The sequence below is a fragment of the Bombina bombina genome, chromosome 2 (assembly GCF_027579735.1).
Source record: "Bombina bombina isolate aBomBom1 chromosome 2, aBomBom1.pri, whole genome shotgun sequence".
NCBI classification, from domain to species: domain Eukaryota; kingdom Metazoa; phylum Chordata; class Amphibia; order Anura; family Bombinatoridae; genus Bombina; species Bombina bombina.
The window spans coordinates 1441670226-1441683904 of record NC_069500.1 but is presented as its reverse complement, the minus strand read 5'-3'; the positions used below and the strand labels follow the sequence as shown (position 1 = coordinate 1441683904).

Below are 13679 nucleotides of genomic sequence, written 5' to 3'. Positions count from 1 at the left end.
AAGAAGAGGAAACCGCTCTTGTGGAATGAGCCGTAAATCTCTCAGAAGGCTGCTGTCCTGCAGTGTCATAAGCCAAACGAATTATACTTCGTAACCAAAAAGAAAGAGTAGTAGCAGTCGCTTTCTGACCTTTACGTTTCCCAGAGAAACAGACAAAGAGGGCAGAGGACTGGCGAAAATCCTTAGTCGCCTGTAAGTAGAGATTAAGAGACGCACAACATCCAAATTGTGTAACAAACGTTCTTTGGAAGAAGAAGGATTAGGACACAGAGAGGCCTATTTAAGAAATATCTGCCGGACCTGATCTGACAGTGCGGATCAGGTCTGCAAGACATCGCTGAATGCGGAGAGCAATACGTTCTCCGTATTCAGCATTGCAACGCCGCCCCCTGCAGACTCGCGGCCAATGGGCCGCCAGCAGGGGGTGTCAATCAACCCGATCGTACTTGATCGGGTTGAATTGTTGCGATTCCTGTCCGCCTGCTCAGAGCAGGATTATGGAGCAGCGGTCTTTGTGCTGTTTCTGGCGAGTCTGAAGTCCTTACGGAGCTTGATAGATTGGCCTCAGAGAGGGAACAACAATTTCCTGATTGATATTTCTATTAGAAACAACCTTAGGAAGGAAACCTAACTTACGTACGAAGAATCGCCTTATTTCATCTCCCTATAGCGCTGCTATTACAGGTTTTAAAAAAGCAGGCTTGTGCGGGCGATATGGTGGTGTTGAGCTCCATACCACACTGAAATACAAGCACTGCTTTGACGTGCTTGTGCACGATTTCCCCATAGACATCAATGGGGAGAGCCGGCAAAAAAAAAAGTCTAACACCTGTGATCGCAGAATTAAAAGCTCCATAACGCAGCCCCATTGATGTCTATAAGGAAAAGAAAAGGTTATGTTTAAACCAAACACCCTAACATAAAAGCCAAATCTAAACACCCCTACTCTGCCCCCCTAACATCGCCGCCACCTACATTAGTTATTAACCCCTAATCTGCCTCCCTAACATCGCCGCCACCTACATTACAGTTATTAACCCCTACTCTGCCCCCCTAACATCTCCACCACCTACATTACAGTTATTAACCCTTACTCTGCCTCCCTAACATCGCCGCCACCTACATTACAGTTATTAACCCCTACTCTGCCCCCCTAACATCTCCACCACCTACATTACAGTTATTAACCCCTACTCTGCCTCCCTAACATCGCCGCCACCTACATTACAGTTATTAACCCCTACTCTGCCCCCCTAACATCTCCACCACCTACATTACAGTTATTAACCCCTACTCTGCCTCCCTAACATCGCCGCCACCTACATTACAGTTATTAACCCCTACTCTGCCCCCCTAACATCTCCACCACCTACATTACAGTTATTAACCCTTACTCTGCCTCCCTAACATCGCCGCCACCTACATTACAGTTATTAACCCCTACTCTGCCCCCCTAACATCTCCACCACCTACATTACAGTTATTAACCCTTACTCTGCCTCCCTAACATCGCCGCCACCTACATTACAGTTATTAACCCCTACTCTGCCCCCCTAACATCTCCACCACCTACATTACAGTTATTAACCCCTACTCTGCCTCCCTAACATCGCCGCCACCTACATTACAGTTATTAACCCCTACTCTGCCCCCCTAACATCTCCACCACCTACATTACAGTTATTAACCCCTACTCTGCCCCCCTAACATCGCCGCCACCTACATTACAGTTATTAACCCCTAATCTGCCTCCCTAACATCGCCGCCACCTACATTACAGTTATTAACCCCTACTCTGCCCCCCTAACATCGCCGCCACCTACATTACAGTTATTAACCCCTAATCTGCCTCCCTAACATCGCCTCCACCTACATTACAGTTATTAACCCCTACTCTGCCGCCCCTAACATCACCACCACCTACATTACAGTTATTAACCCCTACTCTGCCCCCCTAACATCGCCGCCACCTACATTACAGTTATTAACCCCTACTCTGCCCCCCTAACATCGCCGCCACCTACATTACATTTATTAACCCCTACTCTGCCGCCCCTAACATCACCACCACCTACATTACAGTTATTAACCCCTACTCTGCCCCCCTAACATCGCCGCCACCTACATTACAGTTATTAACCCCTAATCTGCCTCCCTAACATCGCCGCCACCTACATTACAGTTATTAACCCCTACTCTGCCGCCCCTAACATCACCACCACCTACATTACAGTTATTAACCCCTACTCTGCCCCCCTAACATCGCCGCCACCTACATTACAGTTATTAACCCCTAATCTGCCTCCCTAACATCGCCGCCACCTACATTACAGTTATTAACCCCTAATCTGCCGCCCCTAACATCTCCACCACCTACATTACAGTTATTAACCCCTAATCTGCCTCCCTAACATCGCCGCCACCTACATTACAGTTATTAACCCCTAATCTGCCGCCCCTAACATCTCCACCACCTACATTACAGTTATTAACCCCAAATCTGCCGCCCTTAACATCCCCACCACCTACATTACAGTTATTAACCCCTACTCTGCCGCCCCTAACATCTCCACCACCTACATTACAGTATTTAACCCCTAATCTGCCGCCCCTAACATCTCCACCACCTACATTACAGTTATTAACCCCTAATCTGCCGCCCCTAACATCGCCGCCATCTACATTACAGTTATTAACCCCTAATCTGCCGCCCCTAACATCTCCACCACCTACATTACAGTTATTAACCCCTACTCTGCCCCCCTAACATCGCCGCCACCTACATTACAGTTATTAACCCCTACTCTGCCGCCCCTAACATCTCCACCACCTACATTACAGTTATTAACCCCAAATCTGCCGCCCTTAACATCCCCGAAACCTACATTACAGTTATTAACCCCTACTCTGCCGCCCCTAACATCTCCACCACCTACATTACAGTATTTAACCCCTAATCTGCTGCCCCTAACATCTCCACCACCTACATTACAGTTATTAACCCCTAATCTGCCGCGCCTAACATCTCCACCACCTACATTACAGTTATTAACCCCTAATCTGCCGCCCCTAACATCTCCACCACCTACATTACAGTTATTAACCCCTAATCTGCCGCCCCTAACATCGCCACCACCTACATTACAGTTATTAACCCCTAATCTGCCGCCCCTAACATCTCCACCACCTACATTACAGTTATTAACCCTTAATATGCCGCCCCTAACATCTCCACCACCTACATTACAGTTATTAACCCCTAATCTGCTGCCCCTAACATCTCCACCACCTACATTACAGTTATTAACCCCTAATCTGCCGCCCCTAACATCGCCACCACCTACATTACAGTTATTAACCCCTAATCTGCCGCCCCTAACATCGCCACCACCTACATTACAGTTATTAACCCCTAATCTGCCTCCCTAACATCGCCGCCACCTACATTACAGTTATTAACCCCTAATCTGCCGCCCCTAACATCTCCACCACCTACATTACAGTTATTAACCCCTAATCTGCCGCCCCTAACATCTCCACCACCTACATTACAGTTATTAACCCCTAATCTGCCTCCCTAACATCGCCGCCACCTACATTACAGTTATTAACCCCAACTCTGCCGCCCCTAACATCTCCACCACCTACATTACAGTTATTAACCCCTAATCTGCCGCCCTTAACATCGCCACCACCTACATTACAGTTATTAACCCCTACTCTGCCGCCCCTAACATCTCCACCACCTACATTACAGTTATTAACCCCTAATCTGCCGCCCCTAACATCTCCACCACCTACATTACAGTTATTAACCCCTAATCTGCCGCCCCTAACATCGCCGCCACCTACATTACAGTTATTAACCCCTACTCTGCCGGCCCTATCATAGCCGCCACCTACATTACAGTTATTAACCCCTAATCTGCCGCCCCTAACATCGCCGCCACCTACATTACAGTTATTAACCCCTAATCTGCCGCCCCTAACATCGCCGCCACCTACATTACAGTTATTAACCCCTAATCTGCCGCCCCTAACATCTCCACCACCTACATTACAGTTATTAACCCCTAATCTGCCGCCCCTAACATCTCCACCACCTACATTACAGTTATTAACCCCTAATCTGCCGCCCCTAACATCTCCACCACCTACATTACAGTTATTAACCCCTAATCTGCCGCCACTAACATCTCCACCACCTACATTACAGTTATTAAATCCTAATCTGCCGCCCCTAACATCGCCGCCACCTACATTACAGTTATTAACCCCTAATCTGCCGCCCCTAACATCTCCACCACCTACATTACAGTTATTAACCCCTAATCTGCCGCCCCTAACATCGCCACCACCTACATTACAGTTATTAACCCCTACTCTGCCGCCCCTAACATCTCCACCACCTACATTACAGTTATTAACCCCTAATCTGCCGCCCCTAACATCTCCACCACCTACATTACAGTTATTAACCCCTAATCTGCCGCCCCTAACATCGCCACCACCTACATTACAGTTATTAACCCCTAATCTGCCGCCCCTAACATCTCCACCACCTACATTACAGTTATTAACCCCTAATCTGCCGCCCCTAACATCTCCACCACCTACATTACAGTTATTAACCCCTAATCTGCCGCCCCTAACATCTCCACCACCTACATTACAGTTATTAACCCCTAATCTGCCGCCCCTAACATCGCCACCACCTACATTACAGTTATTAACCCCTAATCTGCCGCCCCTAACATCTCCACCACCTACATTACAGTTATTAACCCCTACTCTGCCGCCCCTAACATCTCCACCACCTACATTACAGTTATTAACCCCTAATCTGCCGCCCCTAACATCTCTACCACCTACATTACAATTATTAACTCCTAATCTGCCGCCCCTAACATCGCCGCCACCTACATTACAGTTATTAACCCCTAATCTGCCGCCCCTAACATCTCCACCACCTACATTACAGTTATTAACCCCTAATCTGCCGCCCCTAACATCGCCACCACCTACATTACAGTTATTAACCCCTACTCTGCCGCCCCTAACATCTCCACCACCTACATTACAGTTATTAACCCTTAATCTGCCGCCCCTAACATCTCCACCACCTACATTACAGTTATTAACCCCTAATCTGCTGCCCCTAACATCTCCACCACCTACATTACAGTTATTAACCCCTAATCTGCTGCCCCTAACATCTCCACCACCTACATTACAGTTATTAACCCCTAATCTGCCGCCCCTAACATCTCCACCACCTACATTACAGTTATTAACCCCTAATCTGCTGCCCCTAACATCTCCACCATCTACATTACAGTTATTAACCCCTAATCTGCCGCCCCTAACATCTCCACCAACTACATTACAGTTATTAACTCCTAATCTGCCGCCCCTAACATCGCCACCACCTACATTACAGTTATTAACCCCTAATCGGCCCCCCTAACATCGCCGCCACCTACATTACAGTTATTAACCCCTACTCTGCCCCCCTAACATCTCCACCACCTACATTACAGTTATTAACCCCTAATCTGCCGCCCCTAACATCTCCACCAACTACATTACAGTTATTAACTCCTAATCTGCCGCCCCTAACATCTCCACCACCTACATTACAGTTATTAAATCCTAATCTGCCGCCCCTAACATCTCCACCACCTACATTACAGTTATTAACCCCTAATCTGCCGCCCCTAACATCTCCACCACCTACATTACAGTTATTAACCCCTAATCTGCCGCCCCTAACATCTCCACCACCTACATTACAGTTATTAACCCCTAATCTGCCGCCCCTAACATCGCCACCACCTACATTACAGTTATTAACCCCTACTCTGCCGCCCCTAACATCTCTACCACCTACATTACAGTTATTAAATCCTAATCTGCCGCCCCTAACATCGCCGCCACCTACATTACAGTTATTAACCCCTAATCTGCCGCCCCTAACATCTCCACCACCTACATTACAGTTATTAACCCCTAATCTGCCGCCCCTAACATCGCCACCACCTACATTACAGTTATTAACCCCTACTCTGCCGCCCCTAACATCTCCACCACCTACATTACAGTTATTAACCCCTAATCTGCCGCCCCTAACATCTCCACCACCTACATTACAGTTATTAACCCCTAATCTGCCGCCCCTAACATCTCCACCACCTACATTACAGTTATTAACCCCTAATCTGCTGCCCCTAACATCTCCACCACCTACATTACAGTTATTAACCCCTACTCTGCCGCCCCTAACATCGCCACCACCTACATTACAGTTATTAACCCCTACTCTGCCGCCCCTAACATCACCACCACCTACATTACAGTTATTAACCCCTAATCTGCCTCCCTAACATCGCCGCCACCTACATTACAGTTATTAACCCCTACTCTGCCGCCCCTAACATCACCACCACCTACATTACAGTTATTAACCCCTACTCTGCCGCCCCTAACATCTCCACCACCTACATTACAGTTATTAACCCCTAATCTGCTGCCCCTAACATCTCCACCACCTACATTACAGTTATTAACCCCTAATCTGCCGCCCCTAACATCTCCACCACCTACATTACAGTTATTAACCCCTAATCTGCCGCCCCTAACATCTCCACCACCTACATTACAGTTATTAACCCCTAATCTGCTGCCCCTAACATCTCCACCACCTACATTACAGTTATTAACCCCTAATCTGCTGCCCCTAACATCTCCACCACCTACATTACAGTTATTAACCCCTAATCTGCCGCCCCTAACATCTCCACCAACTACATTACAGTTATTAACCCCTAATCTGCTGCCCCTAACATCTCCACCACCTACATTACAGCTATTAACCCCTAATCTGCTGCCCCTAACATCTCCACCAACTACATTACAGTTATTAACCCCTAATCTGCCGCCCCTAACATCTCCACCACCTACATTACAGTTATTAACTCCTTATCTGCCGCCCCTAACATCTCCACCACCTACATTACAGTTATTAACTCCTAATCTGCCGTCCCTAACATCTCCACCACCTACATTACAGTTATTAACCCCTAATCTGCCGCCACTAACATCGCCGCCACCTACATTACAGTTATTAACCCCTAATCTGCCGCCCCGAACATCGCCACCACCTACATTACAGGTATTAACTCCTAATCTGCCACCCCTAACATCTCCACCAACTACATTACAGTTATTAACCCCTAATCTGCCACCCCTAACATCGCCACCACCTACATTACACTTATTAACCCCTAATCCGCTGCCCCTAACATCACCACCACCTACATTACAGTTATTAACCCCTAATCTGCCGCCCCTAACATCGCCACAACCTACATTACAGTTATTAACCCCTACTCTGCCGCCCCTAACATCGCCACCACCTACATTACAGTTATTAACCCCTAATCTGCCGCCCCTAACATCGCCACCACCTACATTACAGTTATTAACCCCTAATCTGCCGCCCCTAACATCGCCACAACCTACATTACAGTTATTAACCCCTAATCTGCCACCCCTAACATCTCCACCACCTACATTAGTTATTAACCCCTAATCTGCCGCCCCTAACATCGCCACCACCTACATTACACTTATTAACTCCTAATCTGCCACCCCTAACATCACCGCCACCTACATTACAGTTATTAACCCCTAATCTGCTGCCCCTAACATCTCCACCACCTACATTACAGTTATTAACCCCTAATCTGCCGCCCTAACATCGCCACCACCTACATTACAGTTATTAACCCCTAATCTGCCGCCCCTAACATCTCCACCACCTACATTACAGTTATTAACCCCTAATATGCTGCCCCTAACATCTCCACCACCTACATTACAGTTATTAACCCCTAATTTGCCGCCCCTATCATTGCCACCACCTACATTACAGTTATTAACCCCTAATCTGCTGCCCCTAACATCTCCACCACCTACATTACAGTTATTAACCCCTAATCTGCCGCCCTAACATCGCCACCACCTACATTATAGTTATTAACCCCTAATCTGCCGCCCCTAACATCTCCACCACCTACATTACAGTTATTAACCCCTAATCTGCTGCCCCTAACATCTCCACTACCTACATTACAGTTATTAACCCCTAATCTGCTGCCCCTATCATCGCCACCACCTACATTACAGTTATTAACCCCTAATCTGCTTCCTCTAACATCTCCACCACCTACATTACAGTTATTAACCCCTAATCTGCCTCCTCTAACATCTCCACCACCTACATTACAGTTATTAACCCCTAATCTGCCGCCCCTAACATCGCCACCACCTACATTACAGTTATTAACTCCTAATCTGCCGCCCCTAACATCGCCACCACCTACATTACAGTTATTAACCCCTAATCTGCTGCCCCTAACATCTCCACCACCTACATTACAGTTATTAACCCCTAATCTGCCGCCCCTAATGTCACCGCCACCTACATTAGACTTATTAACCCGTAATCTGCCTCCCCCAATGTCGCCGCCACTATATTGAATTTATTAACCCCTAAACCTCTGGCCTCCCACATCACTAACACTACATAAATATATCAACCACTAAACCTAACCCTAATTTTACCCTAAGCATAACCCTAACACCCCCTAACTTAAATATAATTAAAATAAATCTAAATTAAACTTACAATTATTATCTAATTAATTCCTATTTAAAACTAAATACAAACTTACCTGTAAAAAAACCTTAACATAGCTACAAAATAACTAATAGTTACATTGTAGCTATCTTAGGTTTTATTTTTATTTTACAGGTAAGTTTGTATTTAGTTTAACTTGGTAGACTAGTTAGTAAATAACATTACAATAAAATAAAATAAAATTAATTAAATACAATTATCTAAATTACACAAAATAAAAAACAAAATTATCAAAAATAAAAACAAATTACTCCTAATATAATAACCCTATCAAAATAAAAAAGCCCACCCAAAATAAAAAACTCTAGCCTACACTAAACTGCCAATGGCCCTTAAAAGGGCCTTTTGCCAGGTATTGCTCTTTTACCTGTAAAAAAAATACAAATAACCCCAAACAGTAAAACCCACCACCCACACAACAAAACCCCCCAAATAAAAACCTAATCTAAATAAACCTAAGCTAAACATTGCCCTGAAAAGGGCATTTAGATGGACATTGCCCTTAAAAGGGCATTTAGCTCTTTAACATTGCCCAAAACCTTAATCTAAAAATAAAACCCACCCAATAAACCCTTAAAAAAACCTAACACTAACCCCCGACGATCCACTTACAGTTTTCGAAGACCGGACATCCATCTTCATCCATGATTGCAACAACCAATAGGATTTTTCCCCTTTAATTTCTATTGGCTGATAGAATTCTATGAGCCAAACGGAATGTAAGGGACGCCATCTTGGATGACGTCACTTAAAGGGAAACTTCATTTTCCAGCAGATTTCATAAGAAGAGGATGCTCTGCACCGGATGTCTTGAAGATGGACCCACTCCGCGCCGGATGGATGAAGATAGAAGATGCCATCTGGATGAAGACATCTGCCGGCTTCGAGGAGGACTTCTGCCCACTTGGATTACGACTTCTGCCGCCTGGATGAGGATGGATGTCCGGTCTTCAAAAACTGTAAGTGGATCATCGTGGGTTAGTGTTAGGGCTTTTTAAGGGTTTATTGGGTGGGTTTTATTTTTAGATTAGGGTTTTGGGCAATGTAAAAGAGCTAAATGCCCTTTTAAGGGCAATGCCCATCCAAATGCCCTTTTCAGGGCAACGTTTAGCTTAGGTTTATTATTTGGGGGGTTTGGTTGTGTGGGTGGTGGGTTTTACTGTTGGGGGTTATTTGTATTTTTTTTTTACAGGTAAAAGAGCTGATTTCTTTGGGGCAATGCCCCGCAAAAGGCCCTTTTAATGGATATTGGTAGTTTATTGTATGCTAGGGTTTTTTTTTATTTTGGGTGGGCTTTTTTATTTTGATAGGGCTATTAGATTAGGTGTAATTCATTTTTATTTTTGATAATTTTGTTTTTTATTTTGTGTAACTTAGTGTTTTTTTTGTAATTTAGATAATTGTATTTAATTAATTTAATTTATTTTATTGTAATGTTAGTTTTCAGTGTAAGGCAGGTTAGGTTTTATTTTACAGGTAACTTTATATTTAATTTAACTAGGTAGTTAGTAAATAGTTAATAACTATTTACTAACTAGTCTACCTAGTTAAAACAAATACAAACTTAGCTGTGAAATAAAAATAAAACCTAAGATAGCTACAATGTAACTATTAGTTATTTTGTAGCTAGCTTAGGGTTTATTTTAAATGTAAGTATTTAGTTTTAAATAGGAATTTAGGTAATAATTGTAAGTTTAGATCTATTTTAATTATATTTAAGTTAGGGGGTGTTAGGGTTATGCTTAGGGTTACATTAGGGTTAGGTTTAGGGGTTAATATATTTATGTAGAGTTAGTGATGTGGGAGGCCAGAGGTTTAGGAGTTAATAGTTTATTTTAGTATATTTCATTGTGGGGGTAGTTTATGGGTGTTAGTTACTTTTTAACACTTTAGTTGTGAGTTTTATGCTACAGCTTTGTAACATAAAACTCATAACTACTGACTTTAGATGGCGATACGAATCTTGTGGTTATAGAGTGTTCTGCTCACTTTTTGGCCTCCCAGGCAAACTCGTAATACCGGTGCTATGGGAGTGCCATTGAAAAATTACTTTTTTAAAAGTGCGGTACTGACGTTGCATGACAGCCAAAAAGGTGTGCGGTACACCTAAACCTACAAAACTTGTAATAGCAGCGTTAGGGAAAATGAAGCATTATGGCCCATACCGATGCTATTTGAGTCATAACGCACAACTCGTAAACTAGCTGAAGGTTAAGGCTCCAAGGAGGAGCAACAGACTTAAAGACAGCCCTGATTTTGACCAAGGCCTGACAAAAAGATTGCACATCTGGCACATCCTGCCAAACGTTTATGTAGTAAAACTGATAAAGCAGAAATCTGACCCTTCAGGGTACTGACTAACAATCCCTTCTCCAGGCCTTCCTGAAGAAAAGATAAAATTCTAGGAATTCAAATTCTACTCCAAGAGTAGCCCTTGGATTCACACCAATAAATATATTTACACCATATCCTATGGTAAATCTTTCTAGTAACAGGCTTGCGAGCCTGAATCATGGTCTCGATGACTGACTCAGAAAAACCAGACTTAGACAGAATTAAGAGTTCATTCTCCAAGCAGTCAGCTTCAGAGAAATGAGATTTGGATGGAGGAAGAGACCCTGAATCAGGAGGTCCTTCCTCAGAGGTAGTCTTCAAGGTGGGAGAGATGACATCTCCATTAGGTCTGCAAACCAGATCCTGCGAGGCCTCACAGAGGCTATTAGAATCAACAATGCCCTCTCCTGTTTGATACGAGCAATGACTCGTGGAAGGAGAGCCAACCTGAAAACCCAAGGGACTGCAAGAGCATCTATCAGAGTGGCCTGAGAATCCCTCGTCCTTGAACCGTACCTTGGAAGCTTGGTGTTCTGACAAAACACCATCAGATATAACTCCGGCACTCCCCATTTGAGGACTAAGCTGGAAAACACCTCTGGATGGAGTTCCCACTCCCCGGGATAAAAAGTCTGTCTGCTCAGGAACTTTGCTTCCCAGTTGTCTACTCCAGGAATGGGGATGTCATATAGACAGCAATTGTGGGTCTCTGCCCACTGAAGAATCTGAGTAACCTCCTTCATGGCTAAGGAACTCAGAGTTCCTCCCTGGTGATTGATGTAAGCCACAGAGGTTATGTTGTCGGACTGGAACCTGATAAACTGGGCTGAGGACAACTGAGGCCAAGCCAATAGAGCATTGTAAATCGCCCTCAACTCCAAGATGTTGATGGGAAGAGCAGAATTCAACAGAGTACAAAGACCCTGAGCTTAAGTTCCAGACTGCTCCCCTGCCCAGCAGGCTGACGTCCGTGGTCACGATCACCAAGGAAGGTCTCTAAAAGCATGTGCCCTGAGACCTTAAAGACTGATCTAACTCTATTCTCTGAGATAGATCCGCATGGTCGCCATTCCATTGTATGAGCATGCAGAACTGGAGAGCTCTCAAATGGAATTGAGCAAAAGGAATGATGTCCATGGAAGCCACCATCAGACTGATTACCTCCATACATTGAGCAGTAGCCTGAAGAGAGAGGCAAGAGGAAATGATTTTGTTTTTACTGACCTCTGTCAGAAAAATCTTAATCAATAGAGAATCTATTATGGTCGCTAAGAACACTACTTTTGTAGCAGGGGAAAGGAAGCTTTTTTCCAGATTCACATTCCATCCGTGGGAACAAAGAAAAGACAACAATTTTTCTGTGTGACATTTTGCTTGTTGAAAAGATGGTGCCTGAACCAATATGTCATCAAGGTAGGGTGCCACAGCAATTCTACGAGAATGGATCACTGCCAAAACAGTCCCCAGAACCTTTAAAAATATTCTGGGAGCCGTGACTAGACCAAATAGAAGGGCCACAAACTAGAAATGTTTGTCCAGAAAAGTAAATCTCAGGAATCTGTGATGGTCCCTGTGAATAGGAACATGAAGATATGCATCCTTTAGGTCTATGGCTGTCATGAACTGACCCTCTTGTACTAAAGGAAGAATGGAGTGTATAGTCTCCATCTTGAGGGGTGGAACTTTGAGAAACTTGTTTAGACAATTCAAGTCTAGAATGGGACGGAAAGTTCCCTCTTTTTTGGGAACCACAAATAGGTTGGTGTAGAACCTGAGACCCTGTTCCGGCACTGGAACTGGAACTATCACTCCCAGGGAGGAAAGATGTTGTATACATTTCAAGAACACCTCTCTCTTTATCTGGTCTGCAGATAATCTTGAGAGAAGGACTCTGCCTCTGGGAGGAAAAGCCTTGAATTCCAATTTGAAACCCTAGGATACTTGCTCCATGTCAGACACGGTGTGTAACAGTAAATACACTTGTACAGATAAGTTTCAAAGATTTTAATATTCAATTAAAATAAACCAAGAAAAGAACTTTAAATTTTATCCCAAATTAAGATTGATTCCCCAGCTAAAATTATGTGAGAAAAGTTAAGAAAAAAACATTTAATAAACATCAAATAAACTTATAAAATACCCCTCAGACAACCCCACACTTCAAATACACCTTGATTACGAGTTTTGCGTCACGGTTTTAATGCTTAAAAAATGTCCATTGCAGTGTAAAAACAGTAACGCAGACATTACGAGTCTTGTCGGTATAGCTGTACAGCAAGCATTTTAGCCTGTAACGTAATGTCAATCCCGCACTCAAAAAATGACGTTTTTGCGTGGGATTTTCATAGCACTGGTATTACAGGATATGCGGTGAGGCTAAAATGCTTGCGTTCCAGCCTATACCGACGCGATCTGTTCCGCTATCTGAGACAAGTAGTTATGAATTTTGCTCAACAAAACTGTTACACAAAACTCATAAGTAAAATGTTACAAAGTACAATAACACCCATAAACTACCTATTAACCCCTAACCTGCCGCCCTCCCACATCGCAAACACTATTTAAAACTTATTAACCCCTAATCTGCCGCTTCCGACATCGCCACAACTATAATAAAGTTATTAACCCTTATTTCCCCCACACC

The 13679-nt window shown here is 44.1% G+C and overlaps 1 protein-coding gene across 4 annotated transcripts in view; it reads right to left on the bottom strand.

Moving 5' to 3' along the window:
* Positions 1 to 13679, bottom strand: part of LOC128650449 (serine-rich adhesin for platelets-like) — a 376989-nt gene that overhangs the window by 31439 nt on the left and 331871 nt on the right. The window lies entirely within an intron of this gene.